The sequence below is a fragment of the Carettochelys insculpta genome, chromosome 8, assembly GCF_033958435.1.
Source record: "Carettochelys insculpta isolate YL-2023 chromosome 8, ASM3395843v1, whole genome shotgun sequence".
Classification (NCBI taxonomy): Eukaryota; Metazoa; Chordata; order Testudines; family Carettochelyidae; genus Carettochelys; species Carettochelys insculpta.
This window is the reverse complement of record NC_134144.1, coordinates 43,643,905-43,666,926: the sequence shown is the minus strand read 5'-3', so window position 1 is coordinate 43,666,926 and position 23,022 is coordinate 43,643,905. Positions and strand designations below refer to the sequence as shown.

The 23,022-nt window shown below is 46.9% G+C and overlaps 2 protein-coding genes across 3 annotated transcripts in view; one reads left to right on the top strand and one right to left on the bottom strand.

Moving 5' to 3' along the window:
- BAZ2B (bromodomain adjacent to zinc finger domain 2B) overlaps positions 1–19,374 on the bottom strand; it is a 394,656-nt gene extending 375,282 nt beyond the window's left edge. The window contains exon 1 of the mRNA XM_075002079.1: positions 19,105–19,374. The gene's annotated coding sequence lies outside the window, so the exon portion shown is untranslated. The remainder of the gene's footprint in view (positions 1–19,104) is intronic.
- MARCHF7 (membrane associated ring-CH-type finger 7) overlaps positions 18,533–23,022 on the top strand; it is a 32,720-nt gene continuing 28,230 nt past the window's right edge. The window contains exon 1 of one of the 2 annotated variants that reach the window (XM_075002096.1): positions 18,533–18,683. The gene's annotated coding sequence lies outside the window, so the exon portion shown is untranslated. Of the gene's footprint in view, positions 18,684–19,469; positions 19,545–23,022 lie in introns of those variants that run through there. The other variant, XM_075002095.1, reaches the window with a different exon arrangement.

Here is a 23,022-nt window from a genome sequence, read left to right as displayed (position 1 = left end):
CAAGTTCAAGGTCATCTGAATTCTATGTAGACTTAGAAGACAATTATCCTTTTGCTTACGGTGATACAAGTTTGAAGCAACTCCACTGAAATCAACAAGTTTGAGGATGGAATCAAGTCAAAAGTGTTTGAATAAATTATCACACTCGATATTCTTGCTCAATGGAGAACAGTAATAAATTCCCATGGGATAAACAATACATGTTCCTTCCCATGTAGGCTGATTGAAAAACTGGAATCGGGGTTACCAAGAAATTTGCCAAGATGATAGTACAAGATGAAAGAAAGGTCAAATCCAGGAAAAAGTAGTATCTACCTTAAATATCAGTTCTGATTGATTGCACCCATTCACAGAAATCACTTCAGTGTACTGACTAGTTTTGCTAGTGCAGTACTTGCACCACACACGTAGTGCTGAGTTTATGATACCGGTAGAAGTTGATTACAAAAGCAATAGTTTGTGACTGACAGGAGGGTTTAACGGCAAGGGAAAGTTGCATTGCAATGTGGAAATGTCAACTCAGTTAAAAATGGGACTTGTGAGACTGGATAAACCACATCATCTACCGTGGAAAGACCTTCCCATCTGCTCTGGTGAAAGAGTATGCTAGAGACATCTTCTCTTCACATACCCAAAACTTAGATATGAATATAATTTTCCACTTTGTCAAAATAGTTTTATGTTATAATTCAGTTAAAATCAAGGGAATTTCTTGGACATAAAACTGGAATTAAAGAAAGTGAATCAAGTCTCTGTATGTCTATTTTGCTTCCAAGAGCCTCAGAGAGCACATTATGTTGCAGCTGCAGAGACAGCTTCAGCCCAAGGAAGAGTCAGAACTGAACAGTGCCTTGCCCTGTTACACATGAGGCTACAGAATATGATAGCTAGATTCAAAGCATACTAAACCTCATCACAGAGCACCTATGTCTGCTCAACATGGATTTAAATTGCAATAATCTATCTACACAGGAACCCAAAATAAAGTGTAGGTTGAATCTCTCTGGTCCAACAACAGCCATGGTCTCGCATGATTTTAGTTAACCGAATGTCCACTTTTCATGGGTTTTGCCAGATTTCCCAGGGTCTCAAAGTTTGTTTATACATTTTTATCTCATTTTGTGCTGTTATTTGGCTCTAACTTACCCCAAATGTCTTCTAAGAGCCTGGTAAGCAGAAGAAATGTTGTTAATGCTACTAGACAACACCGACCTCCCATGGTTTAGCCGATTCTCTGGTTTGGCACTTGTCAGGTCCCAAGGGTGCCGGTCTAGACAGCTTCAACCTGTATTATAATTTTTTAACACTAAATGGAATTGGCTTGATTTACTAAGTCATAAACTTGCCACATGTTCTACAGTTTGGGAGAGATAAAACAATCTGTTTGTGCAGGTATGTTTCTGTGTGCCTAGGCATAAAAATTTCAAATTCTTTTTATGCTTTAAAATAATGGATGTAAGTTACCATTACTATCACGAGTTAATCAAAGGCATATAATTTGTTAAAAGAAATGATGATATACACTTCCTAAATGTAATAAAATGGTGCAAGCCCATTCCCTTCCTTATAAAAGGCAACATGATAAACACAAATACATCCCACACCATACAACTAAAATGCAGTAAGCAGGATTAACACCTCAGTATATCTGACCAAATACAGTATATCTGTCATACATAAACTCTTCATACGATGCTGCAATACAAACCAGTAATGTCTGTGGTTGCTACAATTAAAGTCATGGGGTATTGCTTACTCTTGTTTACAGAAAATATCAACACCTATTATACAAGTTTGACAGTCAGTTGCCAATTGGTCAAGTACATAGCTTTAAGAGTTAAAATAAACATGGTCGAATGGTCACTTCATATAATCTCAAGGAGATGTAGGCAAATGACAATTACAGGTGAAAAGTCTGCAACTCTTTTATTCATAAGGAAGTTCCAATAGGACTAATTTTATATGTTTGACTTAACTGAAAGTTGCAGAATCAATCCCAGTACCAGCAATCATTCTAACCTCAAATACTGTATACAATACAATTTTCAATGAAATCTAGAAGAGTATGCTCAGGATGGCAACAGCTACATTTGGAAAATAAAAACGAATGTACAAATTCTGTAATGCATGACATGGTATATGCAGTTCTCCAGCTACTGCATGCATCTCACAGAAAACATATTCCATATGAGAACTTCTAATATTGTCTGAAAAGTATGTAATATAGTATGGTCACTCTGTTTCACTGCTGATTTAGATAAAGAAAGCCTACACAGGTTTTTTCAGACAAAATAGGAACAAATGGGACCGGTCTATTAACATGTATAAAGCATAGGGTCTGTAACATTATTTAGGTCTGTGAGTGGTTTTGATTATCCATACTGTTTACACACTCTAAACATGAACTGATGAGAAAAAGCTGCAGCAGCAGTGAGAAAGAAACTTCCTAAATAAAAATGACAGATTATATCCCTTTCACTAAATGCAAGTTGACATAAAAAGAATACTAGTCTGCAATTCTTTTCCAACAGTCGTCTGTGTCTGAGTTTCAAACACATTTGTATGCTGCCTTTTGTTAACAGCAGTAAATACCTCATGGTTGCCAGGAATACCTTATTTTGCATTGATTCTGCCTCGTTTTTGCCACATTCCTTCTGTGGATAAAGGAAGTTAGAAATATTGCAAATGATGGTTTGTGGAGATCCTGCTCTCTGACCTTTATCTGCATTTAACAACAGCTTAAATTCCACATTTTGTTCAGCATAGTAGTCACACAAAAGTCTCCTAAATAGGCTCCTACAAGCTGCTATTCAATGTCTGAGAGTTGGCCCTATTGTAGGAGCATTTTCTCCCACATTTGGTTTGTTCAGGAATAAAGTGTTACGATGTTTTTAGGTTTAGCCTATGGATTATTTTCTCTTTTAAAAATTTTAATGAGTAATAGAAATGCTAGTAGACTGTTGTATATTTTTTCTATAGCTTTCTTCCAACTATAGATAAGTCAACAGTCAAAACAGAAACACTCACATTTTTAAACTTACTATTCAAACTATCCTTAACATAAAAACTTGTTAGGGTAGCGTTTTATTAAACCTCTTATCTGTTCAACAAACATTTATAGAGAAAGCAGCTATTTCTAGCTATGTTAATGTCTTATTCATATAGCTTGTATTCCAATCCCTCGACTGTATCTGGAAGCAATACAATTGTTAATAAATGTTAAACTTTGAACTTATAATTTAATGGACAGATAAAATAAGTTAAATAAGTAGACTCAAAATATTATCAGAGGGATAGTTGTTAGTCTGTATCTGCAAAAACAATGAGAAATCCTATGGCACCTTTTTCGACTAACAGATGTGACACGCATCTGACAAACTGGGTCTTTGCCCATGAACACTTATGCGCCAAAAAAAATCTGTTAGTCTATAGGTGACACAGGACTTTTCATTGTTTTTATAAAATATTATATGCTCATTTAGTTTTTTCCCCTTACAAAACTACATACGTGTTATATTGGCTATTTAGATTATACAGAAAATGTACAGATTCAGCTGGGAATGTTAAGAGAAATTTAAATAATTTTACATTGTATTGTAATATGTACTTCAATATAGGAAAATAATTCTAAAAGTGTTAGGCAATACTAGACAGTATAACAATTTAAAGAACATATGACAGTTCGAAAACTTTTTGTAATTTGGAAATTAAATTTTAACTCTAAAATAAAATACGTTAAATAAAAAGATAGCAATTCATTTTTCATAAATGAAAGGCTTGACCCTTCAAGTGAAAAGGTTCTAGGCATAATCCTGTAGACCACTGGGTAAACGGATGCACAAAAAGAGCTGGAGTGAGCACAATAAGCTCTGTCCTCAAAGAGCTGGAGTGAAAGATTTCCTTTCAGGGGCACAATCCCACCAGTTTCCTGGCACGTCAAGACATGACAAGTACTAACACCTCTCCCCACTTCACCGTCTACCTCTGTTCATTGTCGACAAGCAAGCAGGCCTGTTTTAACTACTGGGCCTACAAAGTGTACCTCTATTGTGAAAGATATGTAAAAGTTCATAAGATGTTACAATAACTATGAAAAATGTTACCGCATTCACAACACTGAGGGCTTGTCTACACTTGCCCCCAACTTCAAAGGGGGCATGTTAATCAGGGTGACGGAAGATTACTAATTAAGTGCTGCGGTGCATATGCAGCACTTCATTAGGCTAATTCTCCCGAGTCAACTTTGAAGTGCCAGCATGCATGTAGCTGTGGGCATTTCGAAGTGCCTGCGCTACTTCCAAGTACCTTTACTCCCCAAAACTGACACTTTGAAGTTGCTGCAGGGGACAATTAGCCTAATGAAGTACTGTATATTCACTGCAACACTTCATCAGTAATCTCCCATCATCCTGATTACCATGCCCCCTATGAAGATGGGGGCAAGTGTAGACCCAGCCTGAATGTTTCACAAGTGCAAGACAAGCAGACAAAGAAGCTGGATTAGTCTAAACCAGGGGAGGCAAGATACAGCCTGCAGGCCATTATCCGGCCCATCAATCCTTTAAATCCAGTTCATGGCATGTCCCTGTGACACAGAGTAGTGCCACTTGAAGCACTTGGCTGGTCCCTGTGGTCCTCTCCACGGGGGTCAGGGACAATGTAGCACAATGTAGCACATTGGCTGGTTTCTGGCTAATAGGAGCTAAAAGACTTTACCTGGTGAGGGGCAGCGCACAAAGCCTCTCCCTGCAGCACAGAGAGCCACTTGGAACAGCCAGACGCTCTGAGCAGCATGCAGCTACAGGCAGGCAGGGAAACCCGCCTGGGCGTGTTGCTAGCTGGGAGCTGCTTAGAGTCTGCCTCTGGCACCCCACCCCATCCTATACCCCAACTCCCACCCCAACCCAACTCCCTCCCTAACCCTGCATCTCCTCCTACACTCCTCCCTCAGGCCAGAATTCTCCCCAGCACCCACGTTCCCTTGCAGACCCAATACCCCAACCCCCTGCCCCAGGTCACCACCCAAACACTCTGCACCCTCCCTCCCCCTGCCCCAAGTCACATCTCCCTCTCAGACCCTGCATCTACTTCTATATCCTGCCCTCAGGCCAAAATGCTCTCTTACACCCATACCCCCTCACAGACCCTGCACTCCAGTACTCTGCCTCAGGTCATAATCCTTTCCTTCACCCAAACTCACATTCTCTTTTATACCCCATTCCTCTACCGCAACCTCCCTTCTGGACCCAAACCCCACAGCTCATCCATAGAAAAGCATGGTCTTTTACCACTTACCAAAATCTTGGAATGGCCCTCCTCAGCAAAAATGATTGCCCACCCTTGTTGATATAACCCAGGTACGGTTGCAATTAGGTTTGGTTAAAAACATAATATGGAACCACAAGTTAATAGACCAATATTGGTGTGGCAGATACTTGGCCTGGTTGAAGACCAAAATAATGAGGGGAATGACCTATGGCACCCACTTTTTTCCTCTGAGGATTTCTAAAAAGAGACTTTGAAAAAGAAATCAGTTCATCTCTCCCTCTCATTCCCTCTTCCATACCCTTACCTTCAGCACTAAAACTCATCTCACTTTATCTAAAGGACTTTCTTCATGAAAGAAAGACTCCCTGGTCTTGCTCTTCTTTAATAAATTTTGTTCTCACCTGTGAGTGTTGAAAGTTATCACACTATCATGGCATCCATTCCTCAGTCTACCAGTGGGGATATCTAATTAGCAACACCACAAAGGCATGTAAGATATGGTACTGTATTTTCATCCTTAGTTGTGTTATTCCCGCCCCCCCCACACTCTTTTTCCTCCTATCCTCTATCATTCTCTTGTCTTTTCCTCAGACAACTCAAAATCATTAAAAACAAGGCTCCTGATATGTGGCTCCTAAGCTGCGTCTACACGTGCATGCTACTTCGAAGTAGCGGCGCCAACTTCGAAATAGCACCCATCACGGCTACACGTGTTGGGCGCTATTTCGAAGTTAACATCGACGTTAGGTGGCGAGACGTCGAAGTCGTTAACCCCATGAGGGGATGGGAATAGCGCCCTACTTCGACGTTGAACGTTGAAGTAGGGAACATGTAGTCATTGCGTGTCCCGCAACATCGAAATTGCGGGGTCCTCCATGGCGGCCATCAGCTGAGGGGTTGAGAGACGCTCTCTCCAGCCCCTGAGCTCGATGGTGGCCGCGTGGAGCGGCCCCTTAAAACTCCCCGCCCCCTCCCTTCCTGTGCAGGAAGCTGAGAGAACGTGCAGGCGGCAGCCCAGACACGCGGCCAGCCTGCACGTCCCTCAGCCACCACAGACACCCACCCCAGCTGTGATGGCCGCACGGCAGCCCCCCAAGCGCCCCCAGGGGACCCCCCCCCCCAGGGGAGCCAGGGCTCCCAGCCCAGCAGCCAGGCGGGGAAGTGGCAGTGGGGCCCCTCCTGGACGGAGGCCGAGCTTCAGGACCTGCTGGGGCTCTGGAGCGAGGAGGAGGTGCTCCAGGTAATGGGGAGCAAGAGGCGGAATGCGGATGCGTTTGCTCGGCTGGCTGCCCAGGGTCACCCTGCCCGCACTCCGGATCATGTCCGGAGTAAAGTGAAGGAGCTGTGGCAGGGTTATGCCCGGGCCTGGGATGCGGCCGGCCGATCTGGGGCTGCCCTTGTCACTTGCCCCTTTTACAGGGAGCTCAGGGACATCCTGGGCCCCCAGCACACCTCCTCCCCTCCGGCCACTCTTGACACCTCAGCCGACGAGCCCCAGCAGTCCCCAGAGGCGGAGTCCACCCCGGAGGCAAGCCCTGCACCCCGGGGCCCCCCCAGGAGCCCACCCCCCGGGGCACCGGACGAGGAGTGGGAGTCCTCCTCCAGCGACACTGGCCTCCAGATAATGCTGTCGTCCTGGAGCTCCAGCCGGTCGTCCGCCCCCCGAGTGTCCCCCGACCGTGGGAGTGGACCGTCAGGTATGTACACCCCACCCCACCGGTGCACACCCCCAGGGTTGAGGGGTGGGGGTAACAGATATGACCAGGGCCCTCCACATGCCCAGATGACCATGGCCCCAAGGACAGCAGTGTCATGTCCCTCAGAAGAGTGCATCAGCCCCTGCCCCCCCCAGCATGACAGTGCCATGCCCCATCCCCGGGGCTGGGGGGAGCGGAACCTCTAAGGTCCCCTGGGGGGAAGGGGTGGGACACCCAGCAGCAGCATGTGATGGACTGGGGGGACTGCAAATGCGAGACTCAGGCTAGATATGAGAAACAAGCTGAATAGCTCCCAGTGGCTAGGGATGATCCTGGGGTTACAACTGGCAGGTTACACCTCCGCCCTGAACAAAGAGGAGGGAGGAGCCGAGCTGGGTTTGAATCGGGGGCGGCAGTTAGAGGCTAGGGGAAGGGAGAGCTAGAAGGCAGCCAGCCTGAGGAGGGCGAAAGCTACACCCCAGAGGGGCACCCCTCGGGGTCTTCTCCCCAGGACGGGTTGGAAGGACCGTCTCTGACTGCTGTACTGTCGCTTCTGGGAGAAACTGAGCATCTGTTGCCTAATAAACCTCCTGTCGTACCTGCTGAGTGAAAGTCACTCCTGCCAGCGGACGGGGTGCAGTGCAGGGGGACCCCTGAACCCCATCACAGCAGCATCTCCCGGGGACAGGGATGAGGAACCTGCAGCAGAGGGGTGGGGGGACAAGGGCCACGGCTCGGGGCCCACACTAATGGCTGTCTCCACTCTTCTCCCCCACCTTCTGTGTTCCGCAGTTGCACCATCGGAAGGAACAGAGAGCGCCGGTGAGGCGTCAATGGTCCCGGACAGCCATCCAGGGCCATCACTCCAGGCCAGCCCCTCGGCGGAGGACCGACCAGCCCCACGGTGGGGAAGACGGCGGAAGCAGCCAACGGCGACGGACCCCCAGCTGCTGGCCCTCCACCGTCGGCAGCTGGAGGTCGCCGAGCAGTGGCTGCGGGTGGAGGAACGCCACCTCCAGCTGCAGGAGCGGGTGCTGGCCTGGCGCCAGGAGGCATGGGGGGCCTACATGCGGACCCTTAACCGCATCGCGGACTCCCTGGCCCCCCATGCCGCACCAGCTGCCACAGTGCCCGCCCTGCCTGCTCCACCTGTTGCTCCGCCGTCGCACCACCACCCGCCACCGAGGGCCATTCCGCCGAGGGGGACCTGGGGCCAGCTGACACTCGCCGGCCATATCTCCTGGTCCGCCCGGCCCCCAGCCAGCCCCGGCCAGGGCTGAGGCCAAGGCGGGGATCCTGGCTGCCCACTCCCAGCACTGGACTTTAGGGGTGTGGGGCCCAGGACTTGGCCCCCCTCTTTGTATATATTCCCCCCAGTTTTAAGTTAGTTTGTTGTAAATAGTTTGTATATTTGACCCGTTACAATGCTGATCCTTACCCCCCCATGTAAATAGTTCTCCCCTTCCTTGTCTTCCCCTTTCATGTTATCCCTATTTTTACAATGTATATATATTTATCAGTTAGATTTCCCCTGTACATAGTTAGTTAGTCTTGTTGATGATAATAATAATAATAATAATAATAATAATGAGTTCTAAAGATATTTGAGTTGACAAACAACTGTCTGCTTTTATTTTTCAAGAAAAGTGTGTGGGGTGCTGTTGGGTGCTCTGTGGTGTGGGCGCAGGGGCAGGGAGTGTTGTGGAGGATGGGGGGGATGCAGTGGGGGGCCTGCCAGCATTCACCCCGCGGCCTCATTGAACTGGGCCCGCAGGGCCTCCCGGACCCAGGTCCCTTCGGGGTCCACCTGGCAACTGGGGGCAGCGGGTGGCTGCACATCAGCCCTGCCAGCCTCCACAGCCCAGCCCTGAAAGTAGGCCTCCCCCTTGCTCTCCGCAAGGTTGTGTAGGGCGCTGCACGCGCCCACAATCTGGGGGATGTTGGTGGGGCTCGCATCAAGGCGGGTGAGGAGACACCTCCAGCGCCCTTTGAGGCAGCCAAATGTGCGCTCCACCACCTGGCACGCGTGGTTCAGGCGCTGGTTGAAGCGCTCCTGGCTGGCAGACAGATGGCCCGTGTATGGGTGCATGAGCCAGGGTCGGAGGGGGTATGCCGCATCTACGATGACGCAGAGGGGCATGACGGTGTCCCCCACTGGGATCTCCCGCTGGGGGATGTAGGTCCCTACCTCCAGCCGGCGGCACAGGCCCGAGTTCCGGAATACCCAGGCATCGTGGGTGCTGCCAGGCCAGACCACATAAATGTCCAGGAAATGGCCCCAGCTGTCCACCAAGGCTTGGAGAACCACTGAGTGGTAGCCCTTCCTGTTTATGTAGCGTCCTCTACTGTGTTCCGGGGTGCGGATGGGGATGTGAGTCCCATCCAGAGCCCTGAAGCAATTGGGGAAGCCCAGGGTGGTGATGGCGGCATCCGGGTCCCCAAGCCTCACAAGCCTGTGGAGGAGCAAGGCGTTGATGGCGTGAATGACCTGCAGGGGAAGCACATGGGAGAGCACCAATGAGGGGCGTGCAGGGTGTGTGTGGCCCTCCCCTGCCAGGGCCCCCCTCCCATCCGCTGCCAGGGCTGCCTCCCTCTCCCCCCGTGGGTCCTCTTACCTCCATGAGGACAGCCCCAACGGTGGCCTTGCCGACGCCAAACTGCTGGCCCATGGATCGGTAGCTGTCTGGAGCGGCCAGCTTCCAGACAGCGATGCCAACCTGTTTCTCGACACTGAGGGCACGCCGCATGGCGGTGTCCTGGTGCCTCAGTGCGGGGGATAGCCACTGGCATAGCTCCAGAAACGTCTGCTGGCTCATGCGAAAGTTCTGGAGCCAGCGGTCATCGTCCCACTCTCCGAGCACCAGCCACTCCCACCAGTCGGTGCTGGTGGGGTAGCTCCACAGCCGGCGGCGTGTGCTGCGGGGGGGGGGGGGGCCGCGAGGTGCTGCAGGGTTGGGGGCTGCATCCTCCTCCCCTGCAGGCAGCTCCTCCTCTGTGGCAAGGAGGTGCTCAGCTGCCTCCTGCATGGCATCGAGCAGGGCGAGCACTGCTCCTGCAGGGGCGGCTGGGTGGACCTCTGGCTGCTGCTGCTGCTGCTGGGGGTCCATGACTGTGTTGCTTGAGGTGTGCGTGCCTATGGCTCTGCAGACTGCGTGCTGTGCAGGCTGTGTGTGTCTGGGAGGGGCCCTTTAAGGGAGCGGCTAGCTGTTGCCCCGGAAGCGCTAGTCCACCCTGTGACCCTGTCTGCAGCTGTTCCTGGCACCCTTATTTCGATGTGTGCTACTTAGGCACTGCGAGGAAACGTCTACAAACCAATTTTGATGTGGTGCTGCCCAACGTCGACGTTGCCAGCCCTGGAGGACGTGTAGACGTTATTCATCGAAATAGCCTATTTCGCTGTCGCTACATCGAAATAAGCTACTTCGATGTAGCGTTCACGTGTAGACGTAGCCCTAGTTTAGCTGTATCATGATTCACCAACATCTATACTATCTCATTGTGAGACTGTACTACATCCTCTAATTTGGAAATTATCTGAAATTATTACCCCTTTGGGCGCTTTTGAAAGAAACAAACAGAATCTTTAAAAGGTCACATACCAGTCTGTCATCCTTTCTGATCAATATACACATGGGACTATTAAAAGAATGTGAAGAGATGACTTTCCCAATCTCTTTTAAAATAGCCTACATGCTGTGTGGAGTCATATCTCATTCCCATCTTGTGATCTGGTTTTGTTAACAAAAAGATAACAGTAGTTCATTTCAAGTATTCTCCCTACTCTTGGCTGCATCCAGAGCAGGGGTGAGCAAACTTTTTACTTTACTCAGTTTTTGCCCCTATCTAAGGTAATCCAAACGGATGCAAATTTTGGCTATGTTCATATGAAAAAAACCTCAACTTTCTGCATGTGTAAGGAATTAAGTATGTAGAATGTAAAATCTTTATTAATTGGTATAGAAATGTGAATACACATACATAAAAACAACAACATATTTCAACATTTTTAGTAAGATGGATGAGCCTGAAACCCAGCAGCCAATCACGCTGTGACAAAACGTCACCCCCCCCAACAGGGCCTACCACCCACTTTGCTCAGCCCTGATCAAGAGCTTCTTTGCTTCAAATTCCAGCTCTTTATTTATGTCATTGTCCCAGCAGTATCAATACCTAATATCCAAGGACAAATCTACTGCAGCATTTCCTGTCCCTCTTAAAGAGGAAGAGTGAGGAGACGCAGACTGCAATATGCAGATAAAATATGGCTTTATAGCACCATCTCTTCAGACAAGTTGATGTAACTGAGTGGCTCGGCTAGTATGAAATAGCTTTGGAGGAGTGTATGCAGGTTAAACCGGTCTGGGTATACCTCCTGTTTGTTACACAGAATCACAGCCTAAGGATTTTTTTCGATGTTCAAGTACAGAGGCTGGCAACCTGCAGCTCCAGAGCTGCATGCAGCTCTTTAAGGAGTCATTTGAGGCTGCTGCCGTTGACTCCTCTGTGGCTCTCTACTGCACCACGCCCCCCGACAACAGCCTCTTGAGATCTGGTCACACAGCTTACCTCAGGCAGGCTCCCCACTTTGCTGGCAGGTTGCTGACCCCAGTACGCAAGAGAAGTGTGGGGGGTAAGCACACCTAAGTTGCATGTGACACTTTGAGCAATAAATTACTCGGAGCTGCAGGAGCACTGTGTGTTCACATCCCGATCCAGCACTTTGAGAGAGAAGTGTGTGATAGTGGGGGCTCCGGTGAGTTGCTGGCATTGGATAATATCGGGGGGGGGGAGTGGTACCTGGCTTTAGAGGAGGGGAGGTGGGATTTGGCTAAAGAAGGGGAGGAGGTTGAGGATGCCTGGCTCTGGAGGTGTGGTGGGTTGATGCAACCATTGTTCCTTCCTACTTAACAGCCTATCCCCAGGTGCAGCATTTTTCTTTTCCTCATTTGCTCTCCAACCCAGGGGTGAAAGTAACTTAAAATTTCTAACTGGTACAAATCATTGTGTGTGCACTGTTCTTAAAATAGGAGATCCAAAAGGCATGGTTTGATGTTACTTATTAAAGACTGTCTCATATTCACATGCATTGCAGCTTTTGAAGTATTGATTTTGTAATCGAATTTGAAAAAAATGGCCCTTCTTGCTAATTTGGTTGCAGACCCCTGGCATAAGGCAACGTAGCAAGTGACCCATAAACAGGTTAAGCAATTTACCCAAATGACATGAAATAAATTTCTGAGTCAGTTAAGATGAGAAGTCATGAGTGCCTTCTTACTCCTGTGTCCAATCTGCTAAATTATGCTGCCCCGCACCTTAATGTTTGATTTTTTTAAGTGTCTTCGGTGCATAAAGGAAGGAAACATGCAGTTATTTCCATTTTTAAAAAGTGTGATTTTAAAAATCAACAGTCAGTGCAAGGTATGATTTGTATCAGTTGTTGGAAACTGCTGCTTACTGTATTTTTAGTACAGTGTGCTCAGACAGCTAGATTAGGGACAAACTATAAATGAATGCAACAAACAAACAAAGTTTTAATTTTACTCCAGACCTCTGAGTATTTCAAATAAGAAGAAAACCATAATAACGTCTATATGTGCAACTTACAAATCAGAAGCCTCACTCCTCCCACTTCCTCATCTCCTTTTCGTTAAAGGGTGAGAATTTGGACTAGTAACACAATAAGAATAATTATCCTGTCATTGGACACTGTGCCAACATGCTGAGGAAAGTGGGAAGGCAGAATCACTCCCCACATCTTTTTAAAATGGTGTAAATAGCCAGATTTGCAATAAGTTCGCTAAAAATTTTATTATGTTATTGAGCTTGTCCAGCAATTATTATCCAGAAATTAGAAGCCTAACTGTATTATATACACACACATGCAAACCTAACTATATAAACCAAGAAACTTCCCTGGAGCTATGAAGTTTAAAATGTTTTTTGCATTTGTTTTTGATGCCTCTAACTTAGACATGACAACAAAGTTGAACAGCTTTTCTTAGACTTGCAACAATAGAACAGTAACTTCCTGACTGAAAGCAAACAAGGACATTTTCAGTTCCAAAAGGAGAATTTTTCACTGCTCATGGGAGTATGAGATAATGAAACTCGATTGCCACATGAGATTTTTCTTCACCTGCAGCTGATCTCACTCCCGTCTTATTGAGGATATTACAATAAAAGGGGGCTTTTTTCGTTAACGACTCTGCAGTAACAGCACTGCTCCCTGACCTGCTTGCCGAATATGTCTGGGAGCAGGTCGTCCTACTGAGGACATCAATAGAGAGAGATGCTTTAAACAAAGAACTGTTATGTGAGCAAGCCTATATTTTCTTTTCAGTGCTTACAGTTTTCAGCTCTTTGTATGAAATGCTTGTCTTATAAATAATAACCATGTGCCCTATTTAATGGAATGGAAAAATGTTCTATACTTTAGATTTGTGGATTCAACATTTATTTGATATAGATATCTATGAAAGATACTTTTAAGGAAGTATCAAGGTTTTCTATTTTCTAATGTGACATTATTGGAGTCCATGGGATTTTTGTGTGTTGTGTAACTTCATCTGTGTTTTATATTTACTTTGGCACTACAAAGGAGCCTGGTTATTTTGGCAAAATTGAGTCCAAAAGAATGCTGGTAATCTATAGAAAATAAAGTAACAGAAGCAGCTAGAACTATATATTAAATTGAAAATTTGCAGTGAAGATAAAAAATCCTCAGTGATTAATTTATTGTTAGAAGTTGCAATCTGCACCATATGTGGAGTTAACCTTTGTACAGATTTAGGCTTTGTGGCTTCTAGGAAAGTAGACAAAAAATTAAAGCACTTTAAACCAGCTTTTAAAAATTATGACTAAAAACTGGCTATTGTTTTCCCAAGAATAAAAAACCTGGAAAAATGAATAGAACCACTGGAAAGGGACCAATTATCTTGTTAAAGAACATGACTAAATTAAGATTTATTTAAATAGCTCTAAAATATTAGCAGGCACATTAAGAAACTTTATTACCTCATAGGTTAGGGTCTCTGGAGATACATCAAGAGTCTCCAACGATCATGTTTCAGGATAAAAAAAAGAAGCAGAGGATTACGATCCTTCTATTTCCTTAGCTGAAGAATTATTAGTTGAGCAGTTTAATCCGCTATTAAGTATGCAACATGCTTGTGAATGACTTCCTTTACCTTGTACACTTGTGAAGCAAAAAAGGGCACTGAGAGGAAAAGGACACTTCCTGTTTGTTTTTCACATGTAGCAGACTGAAATAAACAAATATAATGTCTTAAAGGAGAATTAACTATAGAGTAACACTAATTTACAATTTTTGAGATATTAAAAAAGAAATCGTCATATGCAGAAAACATTTATAAAATAGGTACAAACAGGCTACCTCTACATTAGAGGGTTTTTTTTGACAAAACTTGTGGACCATCTATATACGAAATGCATTTTGCTGACAGTCTGTCGACAACACACGACACTTCCACCGACAGCGTTATGTGTCTCTGCAAAGAGGAATAATGCCTTTGTTGACAGTTTCTGTCAACAAAAAAGCTGTGTAGAAGCTCGGGGGGGGGGGGGGGGGGGGGGGGGGGCGGCTTCTGTAGACAGACAGAGCTTCCACGTCACTGGCCGGCCTGTTTGCTGAGCTTCCAGTTGCCTGCTCTGTTGAGAGCGCAGCCAGAGAGCCTGGCAACTCTGTCGACAGAGTGGATTGCTCTTTCAACCTGCTTTTGTGTGTGGATGGGATCTGTCAACAGAAATTTTGCTGGAAGATCTCTTCTGACAGTGATTTCTGTCAACAGATTGCTGTAGTGTAGACGTAGCCACATTGAAATATTTTATCCTACAAGACAAGTACTTCGAGGACTAACCTATGTCATCTTGATTTTGGTAAGGTTTGACAAGTTTTTCTTTCAAATCTTTCTATATCAATTTTAGTTGATGGAAAATGTTTGAAGGCAGTAATTCTGACCTTACTAAAAATTCTTATCTTCCCGATTCTTCAGCAGTAAAATCCTAGATATAAAATAAAGTTTGAACATATGCTTTTAGTAAATGGAAAAGTTTTCCCATTGGAATGATGCAACATGCCTTACAAACAGTACCATAATAATCTCTTTAACTATTAACAGATGTGCAGTAAATTGTCTTTGTGACTGATCTTTTTGTATTGTTACAGTGAATAAGACTATTTAATATTTATTTTTTTAAATGATAAAACAGAGAGAGGAATACAAAAGTCACAGATAACCTTACCATTCATACACCAACCAACAATAAAAGAGATGGTGTTAGACTGCACTAATATATTACTCAGCAAGACTTGGGGCACAACCCCCGCAAATCTTCAGCTTGCTTTCTCTGTACCCCCTCTTCCAATGACACACACAGAGCTGGCAGTGTGTGCTCTGCACTATCACTGAACTGGTCAAATGCTGAAAGACCAAAGGAATAGTACTATGGACCTAAAGTGAATCACCTTTCCTGTAGGCTATGTTGTCTCATGCTCATTAAGATTCTGTTCCTACATGTGCTTCGTTTTACTTATATGCATTGTGCCACCAAAGTCAATGGGACTACTCACACATAAAGTTAAATATATATGTAGTTTTTTTCAGGATTGCGGCTCAATTTGATGCTATTACTCACTGAAACTGAAGTTTCAGATTATTGAAACTGAATTCTACCTTAAATAATCTAAAAGTATTTAAAATATTTAATAAGCATCTAAATGTCTTTTGGATGAACAAATAATCCAAACTGAATAAAAAGTAAGGAGCTCAGTGCACTCTACTCAAAACATATTTAGAGCTTGTCCTGGAGATAGAAATAAGCTCCACCAGACATTTATCAGAAGTGAATTTGTATTACTGCCATGATTATACTTATTGCTGTAGTGCCTAAGGACCAACCAAGATAGGGACCTCATTGTGCTAGGCATTACACAACAGAGTAGAAGACTGTCCCAGCGCTGAAGAGTTTACTGTATAAACAGATAAAACAGACACAGGGTGGAGGAGCGGATATAACATACATGCAGAGTGAACAATGTGATAGCAGTAAATGTCAAGTTAGCTCTTTTTTGTGTGTATGGGATTAATTAGGAGGGGATTAACTAATATGAAAGGGAGACTGATCATGGAAAGCAAAGAGAGCAAAGGAAACACGGCCAGGGAGAAGAAGGCAAGAGGGCACACGTGGAATAATGCTGAGGTTAAGAAATTGTAAAGGGGGAAGCAGAAATGTTTGGTGCAAAAGTTCAGTCCGCACAGGACAGCAAAAATAATAGAAATGTTGGTCTGGGAGGAACCTTGAGGTCATCTAGTCCATCAGCCAGAGTTCAGGCAGGACTGGTATACCTAGGTCATCCCTGACAGATGTTTCCCTAACCTGTTCTTAAAAACCCCCTATGACAGATTCTACAACTTCCCTTGGAAATCTAGTTCAGTACATAACTGCCCCTATAGTTAAAAATTTTCCCTCAATATCTAATCTAAATTTTTCCCTTTGCATATTAAGCTGATTACTTCTTATCCTCTCTTCAGAGCTCATGGAGAACAACTGATCACCTTCTTTTCAATAAAAACTTTATATATCAGAAAACTGTTTTCAGGTTCCCCTTCAGTCTTTTTTTCTCAAGATTAAACATGCCCAGTTTCTTTAATTGTTGCCCATAGATCAGCTTTTTCTAAAACCTTTTATATTTTTTGTTGCTGTCCTTTAGACTGTCTCCAATTTAGCTGTCTCTTTCTTAAGCATTGCACTGAAAACTGAACACAATATTCCAATTAAGGCCTCACCTTAGTACAGCACAACAGTTATCTTCCATGCTTTGTGTATGACACTCGTGTTAACATACCCTAGAATATTAGCCTTTTTTTGCAACTGTATCACATTGTTGACTCACATTCAATTTGCAATCCATTATAACCACCCCACCTCCCGATCCTTTTCTCCAGTATTATTGCACAGCTACTTATTTCTTATCCTGCCCTTGTGCATTTCATTTTCCTTCCTGTGTGGAGCATGCGGCATTTTATTTTGTTCACTTCAGACCAATTTCCCAATTTATCAAGGTAATTTTAAATTCTAAAAGTGTTCTCCAAAGTGCTCGCTTCTCCCTATCCAGCCTGGTGTCATCCACAAATTTTATACCCACCACTCATACTCACCACTTCCCAGGGAAATGATCTCAGGAATTATAGGGGGCCTGGCATGGGGTAGCTGCAGCAGTTAGGCCCCTACACACTCCCCACAGCATCAGGAGCTACAGGAAAAGTTGACAGAGCATGCTTGTTGAGTGCACTCTGCTTCCCTATGTTTCCTGCTGCCACCAGGACTGCATGGGGCCTAACTGCTACTGCCATGCTGCACCAGGCTCCCTATAACCCGCTCTCTATTGCTACCTTTTTCTTTCACTTCTTCACCCTTAGTCCTCTCTGCTTTTCTTTGGATGAATGTCAGAAAACAGAGCCTGTTCACAATCCAAGAGCAAGTGAAGGCTGCACTTCGGAATGTGGTTCACAGAGTGAAGTAAATTGACTAACTTGGGTGCATCACTGCAACTGCTCACCCTTTCTTCTATCTGTGTGAGGGCACAATCCACAGTACTGGAAATGTAGTGGGAAAGTCCTGAGGTAGAGAGATGACAAAGACAGAGTGTGGGGGAGAGGCAATGCTGGGGCTTGATATAATAGTGAAACAGTGTGACTGAGATTAGGGCTCATACCAATGGCACAACTGAAGTTCAAGCCACTCCTGATCTATTGCATAGGCTGCCAAAATTCCAATTTCTTAAAACCGCATGCTACATCCTCCCATCACTCTATTCCTCCTCACCTCCTGCCCCCCAGTGATCACTGTCTGCCTCATCTCGAGACTCTTTTTGGCCTGCAGAGTCAGGCTTGACGCTGATGCAGAGCCTGCTTGCCCAGGAGATGCAGGCAGGAGGTGGTCCTGGCTGAGAAGGACTTCGTATGTGTTGATGATGTGGTGCTGCTGCCTCTCCCACCTGCTTGCTGCTCTGCCCCCTGCCCTGGCACCAGGCCCCTCCGAACCCTCAGGGTAGGCTAGCAGAGGGCAGGCCAGTGGTAGCATTTGAAGGCACCAGCACCCACTCTCCTGGTGACCCTTTAGGCAGTAACTGAATTAGGGCATCCCTCAGTTCCACTGACAACACACTTTTACAACTCCCCTTGCAACTGGACTTTCTGGTAAAAAACTGGACACCTGGCAACCCTATTGTATGGTGATGCTGAGAATGGGCAAGAAGACAAAGCTGCCAGCTCTCTCAGTATTATCCCAAGGACCACGATTTTATGGTTCACAGCTTTTCCGTGTGTCAGTGTAACAAATCTTGTGAACTTTTGCCCTTAATCAAAATGGCTGCCATCCCCTATTATCTTTCGGTAGGGCAAGAGTACAAAGTGCAAGTCCGCCATCAGTTTAAAAGGCAGGTCTGCAGAATGGAGTCTGCCTGAAAGCGCTGCCATCTCCTTCCTCCTGTTCACCGGGGGGAGGGAAGCCACCCTGCCTACAGGGAACACTGCCACCTTCTGGGCTCTCGTATTAGGAATTAGACGGGAGGGCTTGTGGAAAAAGGAAGCAAAGGCTGTGCAAATTTACTTTGGGCCAGTTTGAATTTCAGAACTATTTGGCCACCTCTGCTGGAGGGGAAGAGACCGAGGGGATGTAACGTGCTAACGAAGCAGGGTGAGTAAGGGGGCAGGAGCCGGTGAAAGGGGAAATATGGGGAGCAAAAGGAGGAGCTGGGAAGCGGAGGAGACGCAGAGCAACAGGAACGGGCTGGGAGGTGGGAGACAAATCGAAGTGGGCGGGGGGGGGGGGGGGTTCGGCAAAGGTGAGTGGCAACTATCCGGGCCTGGAGTCTAGAAAGCGCGCGGACTCCCCGGCGTGGCAGGCCTGGGGCCTACAGGTACGTGGCTTTAAAGTTAACTTTCGAACCTGAAGGGCGGGCTCGGGTGGCTTCCGCCTGGGGACCCCGAGCGGAGAAAGCGGGACTCTCTCTCCGCCGCCGGGGCTCTGGGCAGCGTGGTGCTTGGGCCGGGAATTTTGCACACCTGGGGCAGCAGCACGCGGGCAGCGCTGGGCCTCCCCACCATCACGACGTTACCTTTGAGACCGTCGGTGGCGAGACGGGAAGCACAGGCGGCCTGGGACTGTCCCTTCTGAGCCTGCGGGACACGTCGGGGGCCGGAAACAGGGGCCTCTTGCCTCCGTCTCTGGGAGCAGTGACGCAGGGGTTTTGGAGAGAACAGGCCCCCGCCTCAATAACGGGAGAAGGGGGGTCTGCGGTGGGCGCTCGCTACGGGACAGCGACCGGTGACTCGCTCCTCTTCCGCGAGGGGCGCTGCGCTCGGGATGCGGCTGCCTGTGGCGACTGGTCGGCGCAGTCGGCGCAATGCCACCCGCAGCTGACAGCAAGGCGGACTCTCCCGCCAGTTCTCGCGAGAACCCAGGCAGAGGTGGGGCGTCAACGGGGCTATGACTGGCGGCTGGGCGCTGTCGCCATTGTGAGCTGTGCGGGGGACGGGGCTCGAGGCGCTGGCTCTGGTGAGTGGGGGACAGACGAGGTGGCGGGGTGCGCTCCCTCCCCTCCCCGCCTGGCCTGGCCTGGGGGACACGGACGGAGGTCGGGGCCCGCCGTGTCTGTCTTACCTCTGGCGGCAGCCAAGCTGCTGCAGGCGGGGGAGCAGGCCTGGCCGGGTCACTGCCTGGCCCGGAGAGACCCAGTGGCGCTGTGCTCCCTTCCTCCCTCCCTTCGTCCCTCCCCTGCCCAGGTTGGGTCTCGGCCCGATCCCTCTTATTTTTCAGCACCCGCTGTCCCAGCTCCTTGGGTGTGGAGCCTGCCATTTCCCCCACCCGGACAGACACGGGGGGGGAAGGGCTGTGGGGGTGGGAGAAGAGAGGGCACAGCGAAGGTGAATGTATCCTTTCCTCAGTAGGGGTCCCTCCCCATACCAGAGCTATTCACTGGAGGGAGCTTTCAGAAGGGTTACGTGGCACAGTACAAGGAACATCAACCACTCCAAGAGAATTTTTTTTCTTTCCTTTTTTTCCCCAGACTCTCTCTGTTTTTTTTCTAACGAGGATAGAGGTAGGGATGCTGGCTCCTTATGCCCCCTATCCTTGAAGTATTCTATTAATGCAGTGCTGCAAGAGGTGCTCGAGATCCTGTCAGACCTGGGGCAAGTTAGGGAACTCCATAGTGGTCATCTTCTCTGTAAGACTGGTTGAATTAGCCTCAGGCAGTGCAGGAGTGTATGTCTCCCCCTCAGCCTGATTATCTGGTTTCTGCTCTTAATAAACCTATGAGAAACAGAAGCATGCCTCAGCCTATTCAGGATTGCCAAGTCTAAGTGTTCAGAAGTCATTAGTAATATCCACAACTCCCAGTAAGGCTAGAAATATTCTTTGGGTTTTGTTTTTAAATCTTAGGGTAAGTCTGGATCATGACCTTTTTTCTAGCTCTCATAGTGCCATGAAAACTACTTGGAATTTCTTTAATTAATAGCTGTGGTTGTCCCCTTATCATATGCCTGTAGCCTAAAATTACAGGATGCAATCAAAACAAAAAAGCAGTCACGTAGCACTTGAAGACTAACACAGCCACCACTTTGTTACTAGGACACAATCATTGCTTCTTTCTCAGGCCCCTGGCTCTGGCCTGCCCCTATGGTGGAGCAGAAAGATTATTGTTGGCACACCAACCTGAAATGTTCATTTTCTCCTTCCCTTTCTGGAGCTTACAACTGGAGCAGCTCTGAGTCAGTGTGTGTCCTCATTATTTCCTCTCTCTTCTCTGCAGTGAACTGGGCACTCTCTTGAGCGTGGTTCTCTTTTACTTCACCCAGATGGATTTGTGAGTGGGTGCAAAACAGTGGCTTGTTGGTGCAGAGTCAAAGGAGAAACAACTCCATCTTTTTCCCCTTTGCCATAAGTGTTTAGGAGGCAATAGGATTTAAAGAAGCCTAGGATAGCTCTTGTCCAACTTAGATCTGTCATAAACCAAGAGAGGATTGTAAGGGCTACTTTGATATCCAAGCTTCCTTATAATAAAGGAAACAGTTCCCCCCCCCCACTTTTTTTTTTTTTAATTAAAAATAGCTACCCACAGGTGGTCCTGAACCTGGGACCTCAGGGCAGGCACTTCTACATCTCAAGCTACAGGCCTGGCCTGTAGCTTAAGCTGTAGAAATGCTTGCCCTAAACTCCAGAAGTCCCAGGTTCAGGACTACCTGTGAGCAGTTATGGGTAAAAACTTCCTTTTCATGTCCAGTTAAGGATGTGCCCCCTATTTTTCAAAAGTTGACCTCATAAGAGCACACAACTCTGCCACTTCAGTATTGCATTCTTACACCATCCATAAGAACAAATATGCAGTTTTTGGGGGGTGGGCAGGGATTGTGATGAGTACATAGTAAATCCCTCTCAGGAAAATATGCAAAAAACTGGCTGAGCACCATCTCAACACTGTGCATCTCTTGAGGTCAAACCATAGCCACTGGGATGAGCATAAGGGTACTTGTAGTGACAAAAGTATCACATGCTGCATACCTCCTTGACTGGCATGGACTTTGAACTGATCTGGGCAACAGTCAGTTCCCTGGGGTTTAAATGCTAAGCACTCTTTCCTCAGAAACCAGTCTATGGGCTTCTAAAATGAAGCTCTAGAGAGCTAAAACTTCAGTGCTGGAGCTTATCCAATTACTAGCTTGAACAGTCTACCAAATTCATAATTGGCTGAATATTTAACTTTTACAAGTGTAATTGTTTTTATAAAAGCTGTTGTAGAACCAGAAATCTATTTTGAATATCTGCAGTGTAACTGTCTAATCTTAAGTGTATAAATGGACTCTAGAACCTGTGAAAGTGTGCTACTTTGAATCTGTAGTGCATGTTCAGTTTTATTTCTACTGCAGCTGAGATCCCAGTTGGGTAAGTGGGATAAGATTTCAAGTCCCCTTCCAGAGTAAAAGTCCTACATGGTTGCCTGTTGAGACTTCCTTTTTAAATGTAATTTGTCAAGTCAACAGACAATGCTGTATACTTTGCAGGTGGTAAAATGTTTTAGGGAGTGTGTCAGTGACTAGAAGAATGTTGCTAATCAAGGAAGCCTATTTATGCTAATTATAATCTAACCCAGTAATTATACACAAAGTTGTCAAAGAAATACATATTTGGAATTAGAAAACCACCAGTCTGTATTCCCCACCCAGTTCATGGAATATGATTACAGTAAGGTCTCAGAGTACATGAGAGTTCTGTTCCGTGTACCCTTGCATAAAGCCGGATTTCACGTAAGTGTCAGTCCAGCGTTTTCCCCTGCAGAACACACGTTCTGCAGCCGGGGAAGCAGCAGAAAGGTAAGTCCTGGGGTGGCAGGGGGGCAAAGTTGGGGAGGGTTAAGCCTAGCAATGGGTTGGAGGTGTGGGTGGGGCATGGAGCTACCCCTGGGGTGGGTTAGGGTTGCAGGGGGGTTAAGTTGAGCCAGAGTTGTGCAGAGGGGTGGTGAGCTGGAGCCCTGCTCAGGTGGTAAGCCAGGCTGCAGGGAACTGGGGGTTGAGCTGGAACCAGAGCCAGGCATGGGTGGTGACCCAGCAGGGGGGTTGAACCGGGGGTGCGGGGTTGAACCGGAGCTGCGAGGGGGTGGGAGGCTTGAACCAGAGCCTCACATGGGTGGTTTAAACTGGGGTGGGGCTGAGCTGGAGCCATGCATTAGGGGTGGTAAGCCAGAGCCAGGTGTGGGCTTGTGGGGTGGGCCCAGGGAGGTTGAGCTGGAGTTGCGCCTGAGAGGTGGTGAGCAGGAGCTATGTGTGGCTCGTGAGTGGAGCTTGGGAAGGGGAAGTGGGGGCTGAGCTGGGGCTGAGCCAGGGCAGGGGTGAGGGGGGGCGAGCAACTGGAGATTGCGGTATAGGGTTTACTATAGGAATCAGAGTCAGCCCCATAAGAGCGGGGTCGTGTACTCGGAGACCTTATTGTATATAACAATGCAATGGTAATTTGAAGATCTAAAATTACATTTTATCAC